Below are 23,535 nucleotides of genomic sequence, written 5' to 3'. Positions count from 1 at the left end.
CCTATTGGGCCTTCTACGGGCCTGAATCCTGGCCCATGGGTGGGTTTCTAGTCGTATTCAGGCCGTGTTGGCCCAGTAGGTGGCGTTTTTTTATTTTTTTCCCAGTTTATTTCTTTTATTTTTTGCTTTATTTATTTTATTTTGTTTCTAGTTACAACAAAATACTTATTTATTTTATTTTATTTTATTTTCTAATTACTTATTTATTATATTTTATGATAATTCTTTTTGCTATTAAAGTTTCTAACAAAAAAGTTCTTTATGAAAATTCTTTTTGCTTTTAATGATTTTGAACAGAAAAACTTTGATAATTTTAGTTGCATCCATTTTATATAATTTTAGTTTCAGTAATACTAGAGGTTGCTTATAATGTTTTGAACAGAAAATACGTTGATAATTTTAGTTTCATAAATTTTTATGTTATTAAAGTTTATTTTATTTTGTATCTACTTATATATTTTATTAAAGTTTATTTTATTCTGTTTCTAGTTACTTATTTATTTTTTATGATATTTGTTATTTTCCATGCATTTACTGTTTATTTTGAGTTATAAGACCCTGAAATTGAAAAGCACTAGAAATGAACTCTGAAAATGTTGAAAGTTGGCATGGTATCATCATTTCACCCACATAGCATGTGCAAGAAAGTAGAGAGTGTTACGGCAAAAACTGGATGCACTTCGTGTACAAAACGGACAATCTCTTTCGAAGTATTAGGGTTTCATTCGGAAACTCGTCTGTTACAAAGAGATTTCATTTTTTTGAACTTACTTGAACTCCATAGTTTTTCTGTGTTGAAAATGCACCATTCAAAGCCACATCATCAATTTTCAACCCTTTCTGACTTCATTTGTTATTTTTCATGAATTTACTGATTATTTTGAGCTATAAAACCCTGAAATTGAAAAGCATTTCAAATCAACTATGAAAAGGTTAAAAGTTGGCATGGTATCATCATTTCACCCACATAGCATGTGCAAGAACGTAGAGAGGGTTACGGCAAAAACTGGATGCACTTCGTGTACAAAACGGACAATCTCTTTTGGAGTATCAGGGTTTCATACGGAAACTCATATGCTACAAAGGGATTTCATTTTTTTAAAACTTACTTGAACTCCATAGTTTTTCTGTGTTCAAAATGCACCATTCAAAGCCACATCAATAAGTTTCAACCCTTTCTGACTTCATTTATTATTTTTCATGCATTTACTGATTATTTTGAGCTATAAGACCCTGAAATTGAAGGCAACATATAGCTCTCATGAATAGATAAGTGACCAAATTAATAGAAGTTCATCATCACATTAAAACCAAAGTACATACATAGTTCTCATTGAACAACATATATATAGCTCTCCAGAGCATCTAATTAAACCATACATTGAAATTATGTAAAACATTTCAATGCAACAACAAATGCAATCATAATCGCAACCAAGGTAACAATTGATCCAACTGCATAATGATACCAAGCCTCGGTATGAATGGCATATTTTCTAATCTTTCTAATCTTCAACCGCATTGCATCCATCTTGATCTTGTGATCATCGACGACATCCACAACATGCAACTCCAATATCATCTTCTCCTACTCAATTTTTTTTCCTTCAAGTAATTGTTTTCTTCTTCAACTAAATTTAGCCTCTCGACAATAGGGTCGGTTGCAATTTCCGGTTCAACCACCTCCTAGATAAATAAAATCTATGTCACGTTGGTCGGCATAATTGTCATAAACAATAAATGAATCAAATAGTTATAAAAAGATAATATATGCCACATCCGAATCATAGACAGGACGAGGGCCGACGGGGGCGGATACCAAAACCATCGCACTATATAATAAGAAGGAATAATAAAAGTAACAAAATTAGACAAGTATCTATCTGAAGTAAGATTTTTTTTTCTTTCAGAAAGAAGATAAGAACAAGAGGCTCACCACGGTGGTGCTGGCGACGAGATCGGCGCGGGCGATCGACGGCGGTGAAGACGGGGACGGGACGTGATGGACCGCTAAACCTAGACAAATCTCGGGGGAAATGGAGCTCGGAGGTCGAGTTTCGAGAGGAGAAAGATTAACTAGTGTGGCTCAGACATTTCATTGAACACCTCATGTGCATAGGAGGTGAGCTAGAGCACCCAAATGCCCTCCCCTTAACGGCCAGAAAAAATAGAGCATTGTGGAGTGCTCTGCTGCGGTGATGGGGTATATATAGGCAACTCATTTGTCCCAGTTCATGGCTAGAACCGGTACTAAATCCGGGCCTTCTGTCCCGGTTCAAGCCAAGAACCGGGACCAATGGTTGTGGGCCAGGAGCGAGGCCCATTAGTCCCGGTTCGTGCCTCGAACCGGGACAAATGGTTCCATACAAACCGGGACCAATGCCCACGAGGCCCCGGCCGGCCCCCTGGGCTCACGAACCGGGACAAATGCCCCATGGGTCCCGGTTTGTGACTGAACCGGGACTAATGGGCTTGCCTTGCCCGAACAAAAGCCCTGTTTTCTACTAGTGTCTGTGAATCCCTCCACTCAAAGAAGAAATGCCATCTTGTAAAATGCAAATCAATTAAGTTTTAATACCTTTGTATTAACAATGGAAAAGGCAAAGCAACACACTCAAAAAACTACATATTAGAGAAGGAGAGAGAATGTGTATCTCACTGATCCAAATGAACATGTTACAATATCAGCGGAATAGGTTAGTGCATTCTAACTATATGTATCAGGCTGTAGTCTGACACTTGCAAATAAAAAGGCTTTCATTCAGATCATTAGAGCGCCTCTGAGAAAGGAGAATGGGAGTTCACACACAAATTTCAAAGATACTGTACATGACTTGAACAAGCATTTAGAGTAATGATGAAGATTAAATCGAGAAGATATTTCGGCAAAAAGTTGCATCCAAGAGTTATGGTACATAGTAGCACAATCCTTTCCGATGGTAAGAGAAATATTGCGTTGCTCACAACATTTACTGCACGGACGCTGAGCTATGGCCGAAGAATCCAAAAAAAACTATCCTGATTTACCTCTAAAACTTCATAGACAGATCGCCATCCCTCCTTACATGAGCAACATGAAAGAAACAAAAATTTAGCCAGCCCTTAAATTAACACAGGATAGCAAGTCTAAAATCTACCAGAAAAGGTAGCAATAACTGGACAAAGGTACACTTGCAACTCAGTTGAATCTAGACTAAGTACTCTAGAGGTCCATGCTGCAGCAACGGTTGCCCGTTGCAAAATTTAAGAGAGATGAGTGAGGTTACCTGGGGAAGATGGGAAGGAGGCACTGCCGTGCCCTTGCTCTCTTTTTCGGCACATCAGACCCGGGTGACCTCAGCACAGAGAAGCACAGGAAAGAATAATCCATGGGTAAAAGGGAAGTCTGGATTCCCAGAAGCAACCAGTAGAGATTACATATTACTTTGTATATAAATTAATGACTGAACCAAAATGTTGTGAAGTTAGGAGACTATATACTTTCTTCACTCGGTCTGAAATCTCCACAAGTGGTAAAGCTTCCTTCCCATGGTCAATCACAATAATTGTTGACAGCTTCGAAAGCACCAAACCTGCTGGGAAAGGGTGGCTTGGAGCATAATCAAACATGGTCGGTTCCCAACCCATACAACAGAAGGCATAACAGGGCTATAATATAAGTCATGTAGGTAGTTGTCATCACAATACACAAACACACACAGTTGTTAAATGGCGTGAGCAATGCATAAACTTCTAAGACGTTAACAATGCACACTTTACGAATTACCAGCAACACAGGAATACAAAGAGAAGATAATGAAGAACGATCAGACCGGCTGGACAATATGTCGAATACCTTCGATGCAGGCAGCCTATGTGGGGGCAGCAAAGGCGACGGTAACTCCGAGCAAACACGCGCCCTGACACCGGCGTCACCAATGATGCCGATGGCCATACCGCCGGCGAGGACGCAGGAGAGGTACGTGTAGCCATTGCAGAGGAAGTAGGGCTTGACCCTGGGGTTGATCCCAGTGGATATGATGACGGCAGTGATGACGACGTAGATCCCGAGTGCCCCCGCCATGACGACGGGCATGATGGACTTCATGACCAGCTCCGGGTGCAGCACCCCCATGGACGGGATGCCCACCCCGCTCTTGGCCGTCCCGTACGCCGTGGCCGCACCCATGCCTGCATCACACCTTGATCAGTGCCTGACAGAACAGAAAGAACAGGAGAAGAGTGGGGGCTAGCGGTGGCAGCGCGCCGAGGATGCAAGCGCCGGGGACGACCTCCTCTGGGCGCGGGCCCATTTACTCACCAATTTGTACCATGTAGTGTTATTACATTGGACTAAAAGTACAACAATATGAAAGTTGGTGATTTAAAAGGCTTATATGGACATTTGGATCAGCCTTAAAAGGAAGAACAGTGGCACAATAGATATCAAGAAGGCTTATATGAACGCAAAAGCAGTAGTTTTATAGTTTAGAAGACTAATTACGTACAGCACCGGTGGTTTAAAAGTGACAGAGTAATACTATTTGCTAATATAAACCACCAACTGATTCAAAAAATACAGCAGCACAGAGGATATGTTGAGAACAAATCAACAAGATCAGCACGTTGAACAGCCCATCAATTGGTTCACCTGATGTGCAACATCCTAATCCATGAGAGCCGCCTCTCCTACTAAGTTGCCTGATGCTAGATCAACCACGAAGAGGCCCCTGCCGGGCAGTGAAGATGAACAACATCTGACAAACAAAGAACATGAAACATGAATATAGGAAGAGGCAGAAGCGAGGAGAGGAAAGGAACCAAACGGCGGCGCTGCTTACCATTTATCGGCTGACCACTATATCATTTGTCATCATCGCCTCCCGCCACCTCGCCCACCACCGCTAATCAGCATTGGCTTGCACCGCACTGTCATATTCATGTTGGTACTCTAATAAAGTGAATTTTCTCCATACAGGGATGTGCTTCTGCAGCTAGCATGCATCTACAAAAGTCCCTATATAGCATATGTGATCAAATTTCTTCCTCTCCAATGTCCATAATTACCATCACTCCCTATGTTCCTTAATCTCTTAGATTCTGACATGAACATGATACTATACTGATAAGTGGTGTTGTTTTAGAATGATAAAATAGACTGCTCTTGGTTGTTGTCTCGCACACCAGAATGTACTTCTGATCACCCATGCTTTATCAAATTTGTACTTGTCACTGGTATAGCTATATGCTCATACTATTACTGTTTGTATAACTATATGCATGTGCTATATTATATTGTCCGTACCAGAGGACATCATTGCTTCATATAAAAGAGTTTACTGTAAACAGAGTAATTTAATTAGAGTAGTATTTATTATAGTTTCACTGGGTAAATAATAGAGCCAATTCACTCCTATCAAATATCATACTGTTTCTTAATCACGATCATATGATTTCAGCATATCTTTTTGGAACAATTGAGTGGTACTGCACACTTGGTTGAAAGTGTTGATAACATATTTCCTATATTATGATGTTGGTCTGAGTGCCAATACAGGAAAGATAACCAATATAACCAATACAGGAAAGGACTGGATTAGTTTTCCTTGTCTGAAAAAGGACTGAATTAGCTTCCATTATTCCTTTATTTGAAAAAAGGACTGAGTTAGTTTCCTTTCCTGAATTATAAAACTACATCAAGGTGATACAAATACACCAGTTAATTCACTAATAAGTCCTTTCCACCAAAGCTATGCATGCCTGACAAACAAATATGTTTAATGTCTACATCGTCAACAGATGAGAAGAGTGAACACAAGGTCTTACGCTTGAGCAGAAGTAGAAGCCGCCAAATTGTTGAAGAGGTATTGGACATCGATGTGTCTGAAAGCACTCGTGAGCAGTGTGTGCGAATGCCCACTTATGAAATTGTTGTCCAGCAAAATCTGGTCATGAACAAGATCATCAGGTCATAGTATTGTCCAGACCACCAGTTTGGAAATGAAAGCACAACTCAATGCCCTGTGTAATTGTAACCACGGACTAGCCATGAAATGTTTCATCATGAACACCGGATCCACGTTGCTTAACTTCAAACGTGAAGGTGTACTGCAGACATAAGTCATGCTACATATCCGCATTCCATCACATATATCTGCAGAAATCTAAAACCTACACAAACATCAAATAGAATTAGTTCAAACAACACTAAATTTTCCTCGCCAAATATGCACACAGCAAGTATGGTTTGTCTCCTTGAAAACAAAAATACACGCCTATTTCCTCCTGTTTATTATAGACTCTCACTATGGAACATGATCAAAAATTCAGATTTTGCATACTGCATGTTCATGCTAAAATCATCCGTTCAGATAATTTGTAATTAACTAAAGTGCAGAGATAATGTCAAAGTGACCACTGGCAAGCTTTTGAAAAAATGAGTCGGCTAAGGATGGTTCATATGCTAGGACAATAGTATAAACTGATCTTATATGGCTGAAGACTGAAGTATGGTCAAAACAAAGCGGAAAAGTGAGTGAAACAAGTCGAAGGCATATAATAAATCAATAAAAAAGGATCATACCATAATGTACACCAAACCATATTGGTCTCCCTTCTTAAACATGATAAGAGCAGGCTTGCCTACAAATGTAGTTGGAAAGTAACCTCACTTTTCAGAAATCTGAAGGTTTTATTGTCCAAATAATTCACCCCATATTATCTCTTGAAGGAAGCCAACTTCAGTCATGAGAAGATGGTTCAGCAAGCCTATGAAACCTCCGAGCTGGACAGGAATACTAGGAAAAATAAGTAAACATGAAAGAACAAATCCGCTCCAGTATGGGTAAGGGAAGATTATTCGGTAAAACTGAGATATTCATCAACCAAATGTTAATAGCCATATGAGTGTATTGTAATTCCATGAAATTGTTTTCCAGAACAGTATTGAAAAGTTAGTACATGGTTTGATGAAATTACCTGCACCATTTATCCTTAGACATGAAAAGCATCAGTCCAATGGTATTATTTACTGGATATATTGTTTCCCTAAAAAAATACTGGATATAATGTATAATACACAAAGTACAGATCTATGAAAAAGGTTCAACTTAATATAGAAACACTAAATGCACAATACATCTTATCCAACTAACGGTGTTGATCTCGACTACATGCCTGCAATTTTGTTCCATGTTCTATCATGTAGGCAATATATTGCAGCTTCCAACAAGGTCGACGCAATGGAAGAACCGCTACTAAGGGATGTGTCCATGCAGTCCTGCTGGAAACACAGTCTGGCTCCAAGGATTTGGTACCCAGATTCTACTGTGCTTTACGAGTTTGACTTCTTCATGGTAGATCGCAAAGTTTTACAACACGGACTACATCATGCTTACCAACTCAAGATCTTAAAAAAATTGTGCTTTATGTGTGGTTCACAGGTTACAATGGGAAGATTACTGACAGCAAAATGGTCAGCTAATTCAGACATCAACTAAAAGAAGTATTAGTGTATACGGCGTTTCGATCTCTATGGTACAAAACAGAAATACAGATCAGTGCATCACCCACTGAGAAACTACTTCACTCAGCGGACATTGGCAAAGCCAGTCGCTCTTCAGCCGGAGAATTTCTCCTTCCCACAGCGTGGTCTACTTCTCAGTCTTAGGGGAGTGCATTGCTCGAGATACCATGCTCTCAGGACAGCCGATGTATAACTTCTTCAGCATCTAATGTCCATTGCTGCACGAATATGTAAAAAAATAGACCACTTCTATAAAAATTTGCAAATGTTGTTTGATTGATGATTATGGCTTAGTCTCTTAAGAAAAAATAATCATCTTCAGCCACATCAGTATATCACTGTCACGCAAAGCCCACAATGCTAGTACTATATTATTGTCTTATAAAATGGTAATGTGTTACTGTCTTATGAAGCACTAACAACATACCTCACCAAATCGAGTGGTAAGGCACAAGCCAAAATTGACGTGAACCTACTGAAACAAGTACTATGGCGCATACAATGCTGACCCAACAATATCATGGTACAATAGGGACCATTAAATAATTCCCGTAACAGATACTGCTTATGTACATTTTCCCTTGCATTCTCCAAAATTTACAATCCATATATGCATGTTTTTCATTGTTATAGGACAAACATTATAAGCTAGCGATTCAGATTTCTGAAATTATCTCCACAAGAGACTGGTCCTACATGAGCTGCAAGAATTGCTGGAAAAAGGGATGAGCATAAGGCGACACACATTACTGTCCTAGATGACATGTCACGGTATTAATTTTTCTAATACATCACAACGTATTGAGTTACTGACGAGAATAACAATACGTCAACAACTGTAGATCGTTGCCTGTCTGCAAAAAAAGGCTGACTTATTTCGTTCAAATATTTTCTGAAGTTCACTAAAACCGAGAATAACCATGACGCCTAGGACTGCTATTATTTTAGTTTTTGAGTAATAGCGGTTGTGCCCATATACTTTCTGATATGTTTGTCTCTGCAAAAATATCGCTTGAGTTATCAGTCAGGATTTTCTTGAACTTTCACCTTACGGAGATAACAAAGTAAAATTGTCATTGCTGCCAAGGTATTTTCCTGGTCTTAATCTGTATAGATTGTCCTGATATACAAAGTACCATTAATTGAAAACAGTCATTTGTGATTCTGAAGTACTATCCAATTGCTTATATAGTGAATATCACATTGGTTTTTATATTCCTAAAAAGAAATATTTTTCTATGTTATCACGTGCATAACAGGCTTGCTTATCAAAAACATAAATGATACTTCAGCAAAGAAAAAACATAAATGATACTTACAGTCGATATATGATTCCAAAAATGCCAGTGTTACTGTGAACATCCTTGAAAGCAGAGATCGATTTGATTTGGCCAAATTCATTACGAGGAGATCTGAACAAAGTATACCATAGTCAGGCACAACATGATTACTAATGAAAATACAAAATATTTTCTGGTACTATCGTGAACTGAATAATCAAAAAATTGAAGTGCATGGTCATGACACTACATTATTAGTAACCACAAGCATGTAATGGTTGCCATAAAATGTAATTGACTAAAAGTTGAACCACAGCAGTACCCTCAGCAGTACCTCCTATGTGTACTTGTGTTTGTATGAGACTTGTTTGTGTGCGTGTGTGCGTGAACCTTGTTGGATGTTGGCTTGGGCGGTTTGCTTTATAATATAAAGCAGGGTGAAAGCCTTTTTCGGTAAAGTTGAACCACATATCTCACAATTTTGATTACTATATGCTTACTTAGGCGTGAATGCAAGCCTTTCCCGGGTCTTCCCCAGGAAAACACACCACCACCACCCAGAAGGGCCTGTAAAAAGATAAAACAGCTCTTGCTGAATTAAAGCAAGATGTTGTAACGACATTAGTAGAAGTGTTTTATTTATTATGACCTGAAGAATAGATGCAGTAACAAATTTTTTTGTTTTGTTTCAGCCATCGACCGGGGAGCTCGAATGCTAGAGCAACATCTATGTTCTATTTTCCAAGACACCAAAGTAAAAACAAAGTACGCGCTGAAAGATATCACATAAATGACCTGATGAGCCACTCGAAATCATAAAGCCTTTCAATGCATCAGCTGCCAATTCAAAATGATTGAGGCATACGTTTTAAATATTTATTCTCAAATCCCCAACTTTTGTTTGAAAGTTTCATAACCATTGCGAGTTCCATTATGTTATTTGGAAGTATTCCTTTTTAACTGTGAATGGAAGTGTTCTTTGTGTTTAAGTAAACTTGGAAGTATTCCTACCAGTTTTAGAACACAAATTCAGATTCTTTATTCTTTATTCTTTTTCTGCGCGTGGGCCATAATACTTCTCTGAGATCCAACTAACTACACGACACAGCTATTGTCATTCAGCCCCAATATGGCCAGCTTTGTTAATGTCTACGTAGTTGACGGTGGTGATCGTACGTGATCTATGCGGCGGCCAGTGGTGCTCCGGTTACCACCTCAGCCTTTTCTCAAAAGGAAAATAACTAAATCATGGCAAATTTTGGCTTTACTGTTCTAATCTGCTATTAGAACTATTACTAATCAAACATAGAAATGCACTTGGAAGTAATCATGTAAGAAGGAAGAACTCACCCACATACACTTGCTTCCGACAATCCCTACAAATTGAAGGAACAGAGATGAGAGATGGAGGTGCATAAATAGCAAGACCAGGAGGAGATGACTACATGATAATCTTAGGAGCTTGGAGGAAGAAGGGCTGACGGACCAGATCTGGGACTCCTAGTGGCCGGTGCGGCGATAGAAGGTGAGGACGTCGTACTGCAAGGTCTTGAGCTGCGGCCCATGCCGACTCTTCCTCATCGATGCTGGCTGCACACACAACCCAGCCGCCACCACGCCGACTAGAACAAATCAATCCATCGTCTGTCGCGTCATCGTCGTCATCTATGCCGTTCCTCCTGCGCTGGGAGCCCTTTTGCTGCCGCTTCCATGGGTTCGCCTCACGCAGCAGAGAGGAGCAGAGGATGGGAGAGGTGGAGCCGAGCCCCCATGGCATCCCCTTCCTCCCCCTCTTCTGCCATGGCACACCTTGCCTCAAAGAGGAGAAGGTCTGGGAGCTGCATGTCTTTCCTTCTCCAATGTCCGACAATGGAAGAGCTGGGATGGGACGACCGGATGACGGCTGCGGCGGCGGAGGCGAAGCTATCGGTCGTCCTCGCCATCGCAGACCTCCTGTTCGTCATCTCCGAGATGCCAAACAGGGGCGGGGACGGATCCAGTGCCAAGATAGAGAAGGCCAGGAGGTGGAGGCGCGTCGCCGGCGCAGGCGGGCTAGCCCTCGTGTAGTCGTGTGGTGGATTTGGAGGGCGGCGGCGGCGGCAGAGCAGCAGGGAGGGGACGAGGGGCTGCGGGAGATGAAGCGAGGGAGGTCGCGTGTGCGGGTTTTCTTCTCATCACGCCCAATCGCTCGCTCCATTCTTTTTTCTTCTCATCACGCCCAATCGATACGTGATGACGTGGCACGTGCGAGCAACCGCCCTTATTCTTACTTTAGATAGATACTTGTCTAATTTTCTTACTATTGTATTGCTTGTTATTATATAGTGCGATGGTTTTCGTATCCGCCCCCGTCGGCCCTCGTCCTGTCTATGATTCGGATGTGGTATATATTATCTTTATAACTACTAGCTGGCTGCCCGTTCGTTGCCACGGAGCAGCACAGCAATGTTTTATTGTTGTATTTGTCCTTCTTGGTCCTTCACTGGTTTTATTTTTTCATGACATATTTCTTATCCCACAAATAACCAGACAAACATTGATCTTCCTTCACTGGTCCACCACTTCGCGCTTTGATGTCCTGGTATAACTTCACTTGATATAGCTCATGAGATGATAAGCTAACTCTTTCGATGTTTGTGATTTGTTCTTTTATGGATTGATTGATAGCGCTCATGTGTATGTGTGTTTTCATGAGGACTTTGGACTAACCAGACGTTCAAATAAACGCTTCCTGTGTTTTCCCTCTTTCATTCTCACCAAGCATCACAAAATTCTCAGAATAAGTGAATTTATCACACACCTAAAAAAAGTGATTTCATCATTGTGCTCACTTTTGCTCCTGGTTAGCTAAGACCCTAAATGTACTTCCAGTCTGGTCAAATCAGGCATAGATGAAGTATACTGAGTTGGGAAGGCAAAAAATAAATATGTGCTAAGTCTTACTGGAATATGTTGGTGATATATATAAACTGAACACAGTATATGCTCGCTCACTGAACAAAAACTGAACCACAGATAAACCTCATACTGGATGCTAAATTATCTACGTACCACAACATATCATGAAGTTTTCTCACCATGTCATTGAGCAACAAGTCTTTCCTTCTATTTTTAAAATTCAAAAAACTGTGTTGTCTTTCTCCCACATAGCTCTCTTTCCGCCAATCACCATGTCCCTTTCTCCACACTAAGTCCCATATGAAAAACAAGATAAAGCATGAATATGATCATTATCAGCCTCGGCTACCTTTGTTGTCCTTATTTGTGCATCTTGCTTGCAGTAGCTTGAACATATATGTACAATAAATAATAGCACGTAAATTGACCCAGGTATGGAGACTACGACTGCAGCTGAGGTCGTGGCATCGTCCAAGAGGAAGCCATCGACATGCCAGCGGGGCAGCGTCTTGGTCAAGTACTGGGAGATGCTGCTGCAGCACGTGCTAGCCATGCCATTGGCGTCGCCGCTGTAGCCTGCATGAGTCCGTGTTGCAGGGGCTACTGATGTTCTCTTCCTCCCCCGGTTCCTCCTGACACTGACGACAGAGGATTTACCCAGGAAACACTGCCATGGTCAGTGTAACACTAATTTACTTACCAAGAAAACAACACCTTCCTCCCCATGTTCCAAAGTTGGGCTAAACAGGACACATGCTTCAACTCCACCTTCCACGCATCCAGTCCCTAGTTCATGTTGACAAATACGCCTCCTCCCTTTTTCGCTCGCCCATGTGCTCTTTTCTCACCTCTGCATTCAGTGAGTACATCAGAATCTCATATCCACATAAACTTCATAACATATGGTAGCATTGGATATGGATACAACGACGACAACAAGCAAGAGTGGATCTAAGTGAGTTGCACTTTTACAAGGTGACCTGGTGAGCCCGTTCTGCAGGAACAAGGTTGTTAAAATTTTCGAGTTGTTTCCCTTGCGTTGGGAGATAAAGGACATTACTTTTTCCATTTTAGAGATCTACAAGAGATCATCATCAAATAATTGAATGGTCCAAAATAACCTAAAGTATAATCATCTTATTTCATTCGTTTCAGGAAAACGAATTATGAAGCAACAAGTACAAATTGTACAGGAAAAGAGAAAAGAGTGAGGAATTTTACCAGCGCCCCGAGGCTCGCCCTCCGTCAACAACAACATCGCCCAATCCTTATCTGAAATTCAACAACAATTAGCATGCATAAACAATAAGAAGTTTTGCAGAACTTAAAACAAGAGAGTCATAATCAAGATCCTTCAAGCACATTCCCATGAAGAGCAGAAAAAAGAAGCCTTCAGCACAATCCCATGACGAGCAGAAAAATGAGGCGCTACAAAATTACATTTTGTGTACAATGAAACGCAGAAGAAAAAAGAAGGGAAACCGCGACCTAGAGTACCCGCTGGATGAGATATCCGTGTAGAGGGCTGCGGATGCGTCGCCAGAGAACTTGAGCTTTAGGCCGCTGGACGAGGGCGGTGCTAGATTGGAGACACTCACACTTTACCCATGGATCTGAAGATAGGGGTGGACAGCGTACAGAGGCTGCACGACGGTGACCAACACTACGGCGGCGCGACAGGCACGGAGACGGATAATAGATTGTCCTCATGTAGAGGGGAGTGCGGGGCCAGCGGCGATGTCCATGGCCAGGACGACACGGCGTCGTCCACGGTGACGCGGCGTCTTCCACGGCCAGAACCGCAGCCACGGCGACGCGGCGTCTTTCATGGCCAGGACCGCAACCACGTCGACCGCGAGAGGACGATGAGGGGAGCAGCGGCGGCGAATTTCTCTAGAGAGGGAAGAGAGATTGGTTCGGCAGCGATGGGGGGGGTGGGGGGAGACAAAGGGTGGGACTTGTGTTCGTGGGTTGTGGATCGTGGGTCTATTTTTTTCTTTGTTTGGGACGATTTTTCGAGCGGCGATGGGAGGAGCAGTGCTGGTTTTTCTGATTTTTTTAATCATGCGTACGAAGGGTGGAGGAAGAGGTGGATCGATAGGAGGGGAGGTTGAACCATCACGACGTTCGATCCCCCTTTAATAGTAGAGATTGGTTCATTTATTGTTTATGAAAATTATGCCGACCAACGTGACATAGATTTTATTTATCTAGGAGGTATGTGAACCGGAAATTCCAACCGACCCTATTGTCGAGAGGTTAAATTTAGTTGAAGAAGAAAACAATTTCTTGAAGGAAAAATAAAAAAAATTGAGGAGGAGAAGATGATATTGGAGTTGCATGTTGCGGATATCGTCGATGATCACAAGATCAAGATGGATGCAATGCGCTTGAAGATTAGAAAGATTAGAAAATATGCCATTCATATCGAGGCTTGGTATCATTATGCCGTTGGATCAATTGTTACCTTGGTTGCGATTATGATCGCATTTGTTTTCGCATTGAAATGTTTTACATAGTTTCAATGTATGGTTTAATTAATTAGATGCTCTGGAGAGCTATATGTTGTTAGATGAGAACTATGTATGTACTTTGGTTTTAATGTGATGATGAACTTCTATTAATTTGGTCACTTAATTATCTATTCATGATGTTCTGTAATGGTTTTTGACACACTTAATTATATATAATGCACGCAGATGAACCGGCAATGGATGTACGGTGACAGTGTTGGGGATCGTAGCAGAAATCAAAAAATTTCTACGCATCACCAAGATCCATCTATGGAGTTTACTAGCAACGAGAAGGAAGGAGTGCATCTACATACCCTTGTAGATCGCGAGCGGAAGCGTTCAAGTGAACGGGGTTGATGAAGTCGTACTCGTCGTGATCCAAATCACCGATGACCGAGCGCTGAACGGACGGCACCTCCGCGCTCAACACACGTACGGAGCAGCGACGTCTCCTCCTTCTTGATCCAGCAAGGGGGAAGGAGAGGTTGATGGAGATCCAGCAGCACGACGGCGTGGTGGTGGAAGTAGCGGGGATCCCGGCAGGGCTTCGCCAAGCGCAAGCGGGAGGGAGAGGTGTCACGGGAGGGAGAGGGAGGCGCCAGGGGCTAGGGTCCTGCTGCCCTCCCTCCCCCCCACTATTTATAGGGGTCCTGGGGGGGCGCCGGCCCCCTGGAGATCCCATCTGAGGGGGGGCGGCCAAGGGGGTGGCTTGCCCCCCAAGCCAAGTGGGGCGCCCCCCCACCCCCAGGGTTTCCAACCCTAGGCGCAGGGGAGGCCCAAGGGGGGCGCACCAGCCCACCAGTGGCTGGTTCCCCTCCCCACTTCAGCCCATGGGGCCCTTCGGGACAGGTGGCCCCACCCGGTGGACCCCCGGGACCCTTCCGGTGGTCCCGGTACAATACCGATAACCCCCGAAACTTTCCCGGTGGCCGAAACTAGACTTCCTATATATAATTCTTCACCTCCGGACCATTCCGGAACTCCTCGTGACGTCCGGGATCTCATCCGGGACTCCGAACAACTTTCGGGTTTCTGCATACTAATATCTCGACAACCCTAGCGTCACCGAACCTTAAGTGTGTAGACCCTACGGGTTCGGGAGACATGCAGACATGACCGAGACGACTCTCCGGTCAATAACCAACAGCGGGATCTGGATACCCATGTTGGCTCCCACATGTTCCACGATGATCTCATCGGATGAACCACGATGTCGAGGATTCAATCAATCTCGTATGCAATTCCCTTTGTCAATCGGTACGTTACTTGCCCGAGATTCGATCGTCGGTATCCCAATACCTTGTTCAATCTCGTTACCGGCAAGTCACTTTACTCGTACCGTAATGCATGATCCCGTGACCAACCACTTGGTCACTTTGAGCTCATTATGATGATGCATTACCGAGTGGGCCCAGAGATATCTCTCCGTCAAACGGAGTGACAAATCCCAGTCTCGATCCGTGCCAACCCAACAGACACTTTCGGAGATACCCGTAGTGCACCTTTATAGTCACCCAGTTACGTTGTGACGTTTGGTACACCCAAAGCACTCCTACGGCATCCGGGAGTTGCACGATCTCATGGTCTAAGGAAATGATACTTGACATTGGAAAAGCTCTAGCAAACGAACTACACGATCTTTGTGCTATGCTTAGGATTGGGTCTTGTCCATCACATCATTCTCCTAATGATGTGATCCCGTTATCAATGACATCCAGTGTCCATAGTCAGGAAACCATGACTATCTGTTGATCAACGAGCTAGTCAACTGAGGCTCACTAGGGACATGTTGTGGTCATGTATTCACACATGTATTACGATTTCCGGATAACACAATTATAGCATGAACAATAGACAATTATCATGAACAAGGAAATATAATAATAACCATTTTATTATTGCCTCTAGGGCATATTTCCAACAGACAGACACACCTCCGAGTACATTAAGGGCACGCATGATTTTCTCGAAGTGGCTGAGGCAAACAAGCAGAATGGTTTTATGTGTTGTCCATGCCCTAAATGTGGGAATACGAAGTCTTACTCTGACCGGAAAATCCTTCACACCCACCTGCTTTACAAGGGTTTCATGCCACACTATAATGTTTGGACGAGGCACGGAGAAATAGGGGTTATGATGGAAGACGGCGAAGAAGAAGAGGACGATGACAACTATGTGCCCCCTGAATACGGTGATGCTGCAACGGGGGAAGCTGCTGAAGATCAAGAGGAACCAGACGATTGCATTGAGGGGGCTTCTACCGAAAAACGTCCGATTAGCCATTGTGAAGCTATGTGCATTGCTCAATGCAATCTCTCAGAAGGTGATCGATCCAGAAATCATACCAAGACTAAGGAGTGATGTGGCGCAATATCTTGTCAGTTTCGAGCTGGTGTTCCCACCATCCTTCTTCAATATCATGACGCACGTCCTAGTTCATCTAGTCTACGAGATTGTCATTCTGGGGCCCATATTTCTACACAATATGTTCCCCTTTGAGAGGTTCATGGGAGTCCTAAAGATATATGTCCGTAACCGCGCTAGGCCAGAAGGAAGCATCTCCATGGGCCATCAAACAGAGGATGTCATTGGGTTTTGTGTTGACTTCATTCCTGGCCTTAAGAAGATAGGTTTCCCTAAATCGCGGTATGAGGGGAGACTGACTGGAAAAGGCACGCTAGGAGCGGACTCAATAATATGCAGGGACGGACATTCTTGGTCTCAAGCACACTACACAGTTCTACAGAACTCTACCTTGGTGATCCCGTATGTCGATGAACACAAGAACAGTCTACGCTCCAAACACCCGGAGCAGTGTGACGACTGGATTACATGTGAACACATCAGGACTTTCAACAGTTTTGTTGGAAACACGTCTCAGAGGTGACACCACTGTTTGTGATGAGTTGTACTCGTTGTCCAGGGGACCATCTTCGACTGTATTGACTTACAAAGGATATGAGATAAATGGGAATACATTTTACACGATGCCCAAGATCAAAAGAGCACCAACCAAAACAGCGGTGTCCGCTTTGATGCAGCAACCGAGAGGGGAAAGGACACATATTATGGTTACATAATGGACATATGGGAACTTGATTACGGACATGATTTTAAGGTCCCTTTGTTTAAGTGCAAATGGGTCAATCTGTCAGGAGGCGGGGTACAGGTAGACCCATAGTACGGAATGACAACAGTGGATCTGAACAATCTTGGGTACACTAACGAACCGTTCGTCCTAGCCAATGATGTGGCACATGTTATCTAGGTGAAGGACATGTCTACCAGACCGAGAAAAAGAAAAGATAAGGAATCGAATACATCATACGATGAGCCAAAGCGCCACATAGTTCTTTCAGGAAAAAGGGACATTGTGGGAGTGAAGGGCAAGACAGACATGTCTGAAGATTATGAAAAGTTTCATGAAATTCCTCCCTTCAAAGTCAAGGCTGACCCAAGCATCCTGATAAACGATGAAGATTATCCATGGTTACGGCGCAATAAGCAAATGACACAAGCGAAGAAAAAGTGAAGACTTTCTCCCGCAACTATTATGATGATACCATGCCAACTTTGTAACAGACGAGTATGATACCATTGTCCGTTTTGTACACGAAGTGCATCCAGTTTTTGCCGTAACCCTCTCAACTTTCTTGCACATGCTATGTGGATGAAATGATGATACCATGCCAACTTTCAACCTTTTCAGAGTTCATTTGAAATGCTTTTCAATTTCAGGGTCTTATAGCTCAAAATAATCAATAAATGCATGAAAATAACAAATGAAGTCAGAAAGGGTTGAAAATTGATGGTGTGGTTTTGAATGGTGCATTTTGAACACACAAAAAGTCAGGAGTTCAAATAAGTTTTAAAAAATGAAATCCCTTTGTAACAGACGAGTTTCCGTATGAAATCCTGATACTTCGAAAGAGATTGTCCGTTTTGTACACGAAGTGCATCCAGTTTTTGCCGTAACCCTCTCAACTTTCTTGCACATGCTATATGGATGAAATGATGATACCATGCCAACTTTCAACCTTTTCAGAGTTCATTTGAAATGCTTTTCAATTTTAGGTTCTTATAGCTCAAAATAATCAGTAAATGCATGAAAAATGGTGCATGAAAATAACAAATAAAATACATAAGTAATTAGAAACAAAATAATATAAACTTTAATAAAATATATAAGTAGAAACAAAATAAAATAAATAAAATTTATGAAACTAAAATTATCAAAGTATTTCTGTTCAAAACATTATAAGCAACCTCTAGTATTATTGAAACTAAAATTATATAAAATTGATGCAACTAAAATTATCGAAGTATTTTCTGTTCAAAATCATTGAAAGCAAAAAGAATTTTCATAAAGAACTTTTTTTGTTAGAAACTTTAATAGCAAAAAGAATTATCATAAAGTAAAATAAATAAGTAATTAGAAACAAAATAAAATAAAATAAATAAGTTTTTTGTTGTTAGTAGAAACAAAACAAAATAAATAAAGCAAAAAAGAAAACAAAAAAACAGGCAAAAAATAAAAATTATGCCACCTACTGGGCCACCACGGCCTGAATACGACTAGAAACCCATCCATGGGTCAGGATTCAGGCCCGCAGAAGGCCCAGTAGGCCCATAGGCATGTACAGAGAGGTTAGGCCCGTAAGCCTGCTTTAGAGAGGAGCTCGACAGCTCAGGCGCACCGCACCTTATAAACAGGTGCGACTCTCTCTCTCAGCTAGCGAGGTGGGACTAAACTCCCACCACCACGCCGCTGTGCAAGGCTTTCCGTCCTGGTTGGTGGCACCAACCGGGACTAAAGAGGGCCTTTGGTCCCGGTTGGTGGCACCAACTGGGACCAATGCCCCCCTTTAGTCCCGGTTGGTGCCACCAACCGGGACCAAAGGCCGCCGCTTCCTGCCCTTTGGGCTGCTGAAAAGAGGCCTTTGGTCCCGGTTGGAGGCACAAACCGGGACTAAAGGGGTCATTGGTCCCGGTTGGTGCCACGAACCGGTACCAATGCCCTGGATATATAAGCAAACACTTAGCAGTTTCTGTTGGGAATCGTAGCATAATTTTAAAATTTTCCTACGCTCACCAAGATGCATCTATGGAGTGTACTAGCAACGAGGGGAAAGGAGTGCATCTACATACCCTTGTAGATCACGAGCGGAAGCGTTCCAATGAACGTGGATGACGGAGTCGTACTCGCCGTGATCCAAATCACCGATGACCGAGTGCCGAACGGACGGCACCTCCGCGTTCAACACACGTACGGTGCAGCGACGTCTCCTCCTTCTTGATCCAGCAAGGGGGAAGAAGAGGTTGATGGAGATCCAGCAGCACGACGGCGTGGTGGTGGATGCAGCGGGTCTCGGCAGGGCTTCGCCGAGCTTCTGCGAGACGGAGAGGTGTAGCAGGGGAGGAGGGAGGCGCCCAAGGCTGTTGTGTTGCTGCCCTCCCTCCCCCCTTTATATATGCCCCCTGGGGGGGCGCCGGCCCTAGAGATGGTATCTCATGGGGGGGGCGGCCAAAGGGGGGAAGGGGTTGCCTTGCCCCCAAGGCAAGGGGAAAGCCCCCCCACCCTAGGGTTCCCAACCCTAGGCGCATGGGGGGAGGCCCATGGGGGGCGCCCAGCCCACTAGGGGCTGGTTCCCTTCCACTTTCAGCCCATGGGGCCCTCCGGGATAGGTGGCCCCACCCGGTGGACCCCCGGGACCCTTCCGGTGGTCCCGGTACAATACCGGTAACCCCCGAAACTTTCCCGGTGGCCGAAACTGGACTTCCTATATATAATTCTTCACCTCCGGACCATTCCGGAACCTCTCGTGACGTCCGGGATCTCATCCGTGACTCCGAACAACTTTCGGGTTTCCGCATACACATATCTCTACAACCCTAGCGTCACCGAACCTTAAGTGTGTAGACCCTACGGGTTCGGGAGACATGCAGACATGACCGAGACGCCTCTCCGGTCAATAACCAACAACGGGATCTGGATACCCATGTTGGCTCCCACATGTTCCACGATGATCTCATCGGATGAACCACGGTGTCGAGGATTCAATCAATCCCGTATGCAATTCCCTTTGTCAATCGGTATGTTACTTGCCCGAGATTCGATCGTCGGTATCCCAATACCTTGTTCAATCTCGTTACCGGCAAGTCTCTTTACTCGTACCGCAATGCATGATCCCGTGACTAACGCCTTAGTCACATTGAGCTCATTATGATGATGCATTACCGAGTGGGCCCAGAGATACCTCTCCGTCACACGGAGTGACAAATCCCAGTCTCGATCCGTGCCAACCCAACAGACACTTTCGGAGATACCCGTAGTGCACCTTTATAGTCACCCAGTTACGTTGTGATGTTTGGCACACCCAAAGCACTCCTACGGTATCCGGGAGTTGCACGATCTCATGGTCTAAGGAAAAGATACTTGACATTGGAAAAGCTCTAGCAAACGAAACTACACGATCTTTTATGCTATGCTTAGGATTGGGTCTTGTACATCACATCATTCTCCTAATGATGTGATCCCGTTATCAATGACATCCAATGTCCATAGTCAGGAAACCATGACTATCTATTGATCAACGAGCTAGTCAACTAGAGGCTTACTAGGGACACGTTGTGGTCTATGCATTCACACATGTATTACGATTTCCGGACAATACAATTATAGCATGAATAATAGACGATTATCATGAACAAAGAAATATAATAATAACCATTTATTATTGCCTCTAGGGCATATTTCCAACAGTCTCCCACTTGCACTAGAGTCAATAATCTAGTTACATTGTGATGAATCGAACACCCATTGCGTCCTGGTGTTGATCATGTTTTGCCCTAGGGAGAGGTTTAGTCAACGAATCTGCTACATTCAGGTCCGTATGTACTTTACAAATATCTATGTCTCCATTTTGAACACTTTCACGAATGGAGTTGAAGCGACGCTTGATATGCCTGGTCTTCCTATGAAACCTGGGCCCCTTCGCAAGGGCAATAGCTCCAGTGTTGTCACAGAAGAGAGTCATCGGGCCCGACGCATTGGGAATCACCCCTAGGTCGGTAATGAACTCCTTCATCCAGACTGCTTCCTGTGCTGCCTCCGAGGCTGCCATGTACTCCGCTTCACATGTAGATCCCGCCACGACACTTTGCTTGCAACTGCACCAGCTTACTGCTCCTCCATTCAAAATATACACGTATCCGGTTTGTGACTTCGAGTCATCCAGATCTGTGTCGAAGCTAGCGTCGACGTAACCCTTTACGACGAGCTCTTCGTCACCTCCATAAACGAGAAACATATCCTTAGTCCTCTTCAGGTACTTCAGGATATTCTTGACCGCTGTCCAGTGTTCCATGCCGGGATTACTTTGGTACCTTCCTACCAAACTTACGGCAAGGTTTACATCAGGTCTGGTACACAGCATGGCTTACATAATAGACCCTATGGCCGAGGCATAGGGGATGACACTCATCTTTTCTATATCTTCTGCCGTGGTCGGGCATTGAGCCGTGCTCAATTGCACACCTTGCAATACAGGCAAGAACCCCTTCTTGGACTGATCCATACTGAACTTCTTCAATATCTTGTCAAGGTATGTACTCTGTGAAAGACCAATGAGGCGTCTTGATCTATCTCTATAGATCTTGATGCCTAATATATAAGCAGCTTCTCCAAGGTCCTTCATTGAAAAACACTTATTACAAATAGGCCTTTATACTTTCCAAGAATTCTATATCATTTCCCATCAATAGTATGTCATCCACATATAATATGAGAAATGCTACAGAGCTCCCACTCACTTTCTTGTAAACACAGGCTTCTCCATAAGTCTGTGTAAACCCAAACGCTTTGATCATCTCATCAAAGTGAATGTTCCAACTCCGAGATGCTTGCACCAGCCCATAAATTGAGCGCTGGAGCTTGCATACTTTGTTAGCATTCTTAGGATCGACAAAACCTTCCGGCTGCATCATATACAACTCTTCCTTAAGGAAGCCGTTAAGGAATGCCGTTTTGACGTCCATCTGCCATATCTCATAATCATAGTATGCGGCAATTGCTAACATGATTCGGACGGACTTCAGCTTTGCTACGGGTGAGAAAGTCTCATCGTAGTCAACCCCTTGAACTTGTCGATAACCCTTAGCGACAAGTCGAGCTTTGTAGATGGTCACATTACCATCCGCGTCCGTCTTCTTCTTAAAGATCCATTTGTTTTCTATGGCTCGCCGCTCATCGGGCAAGTCAGTCAAAGTCCATACTTTGTTTTCATACATGGATTCTATCTCGGATTTCATGGCTTCCAGTCATTTGTCGGAATCCGGGCCCGCCATCGCTTCTTCATAGTTCGAAGGTTCACCGTTGTCTAACAACATGATTTCCAGGATAGGGTTGCCGTACCACTCTGGTGCAGAACGTGTCCTTGTGGACCTACGAAGTTCAGTAACTTGATCTGAAGCTTCATGATCATCATCATTAACTTCCTCCCCAGTCGGTGTAGGCACCACAGGAACATTTTCCCGCGCTGCGCTACTTTCCGGTTCAGAAGGGGTGACTATCACCTCATCAAGTTCCACTTTCCTCCCACTCAATTCTTTCGAGAGAAACTCCTTCTCCAGAAAGGACCCGTTCTTGGCAATGAAGATCTTGCCTTCGGATCTGAGGTAGAAGGTATACCCAAAATAGTTTCCTTAGGGTATCCTATGAAGACGCATTTTTCCGACTTGGGTTCGAGCTTTTCAGGTTGAAGTTTCTTGACATAAGCATCGCATCCCCAAACTTTTAGAAACGATAGCTTAGGTTTCTTCCCAAACCATAATTCATACGGTGTCGTCTCAACGGATTTCGACGGAGCCCTATTTAAAGTGAATGCGGCAGTCTCTAAAGCATAGCCCCAAAATGAGAGCGGTAAATCGGTAAGAGAGATCAGAGATCGCACCATATCCAATAGAGTGCGATTACGACGTTCGGACACACCGTTTCTCTGAGGTGTTCCAGGTGGCGTGAGTTGTGAAACTATTCCACATTTCCTTAACTGTGTACCAAATTCGTGACTTAAATATTCTCCACCACGATCTGATCGTAAGAATTTTATTTTTCTGTCACCTTGATTCTCAACTTCACTCTGAAATTCCTTGAACTTTTCAAAGGTTTCAGACTTGTGTTTCATTAGGTAGACATACCCATATCTACTTAAATCATCAGTGAGAGTGAGAACATAACGATATCCTCCGCGAGCCTCAACACTCATTGGACCACACACATCGGTATGTACGATTTCCAATAAGTTGGTTGCTCGCTCCATTGTTCCGGAGAACGGAGTCTTGG

At 43.4% G+C, this 23,535-nt stretch overlaps 1 long non-coding RNA gene across 1 annotated transcript; it reads right to left on the bottom strand.

Annotated features, from left to right (window-relative positions):
- Positions 1 to 3,640: 3,640 nt before the first annotated feature.
- LOC120967302 (uncharacterized) lies at positions 3,641 to 4,737 on the bottom strand. Its single transcript, XR_012186767.1, has 2 exons — positions 4,631 to 4,737; positions 3,641 to 4,170 (listed from the first exon to the last, which is right to left on the bottom strand). It is a non-coding gene; the product is annotated as an uncharacterized lncRNA (long non-coding RNA).
- Between the last annotated feature and the right edge of the window lie 18,798 nt (positions 4,738 to 23,535).

Source organism: Aegilops tauschii, chromosome 6 (genome assembly GCF_002575655.3).
Source record: "Aegilops tauschii subsp. strangulata cultivar AL8/78 chromosome 6, Aet v6.0, whole genome shotgun sequence".
Classification (NCBI taxonomy): domain Eukaryota; kingdom Viridiplantae; phylum Streptophyta; class Magnoliopsida; order Poales; family Poaceae; genus Aegilops; species Aegilops tauschii.
This window is presented reverse-complemented; position numbering and strand designations above follow the sequence as displayed.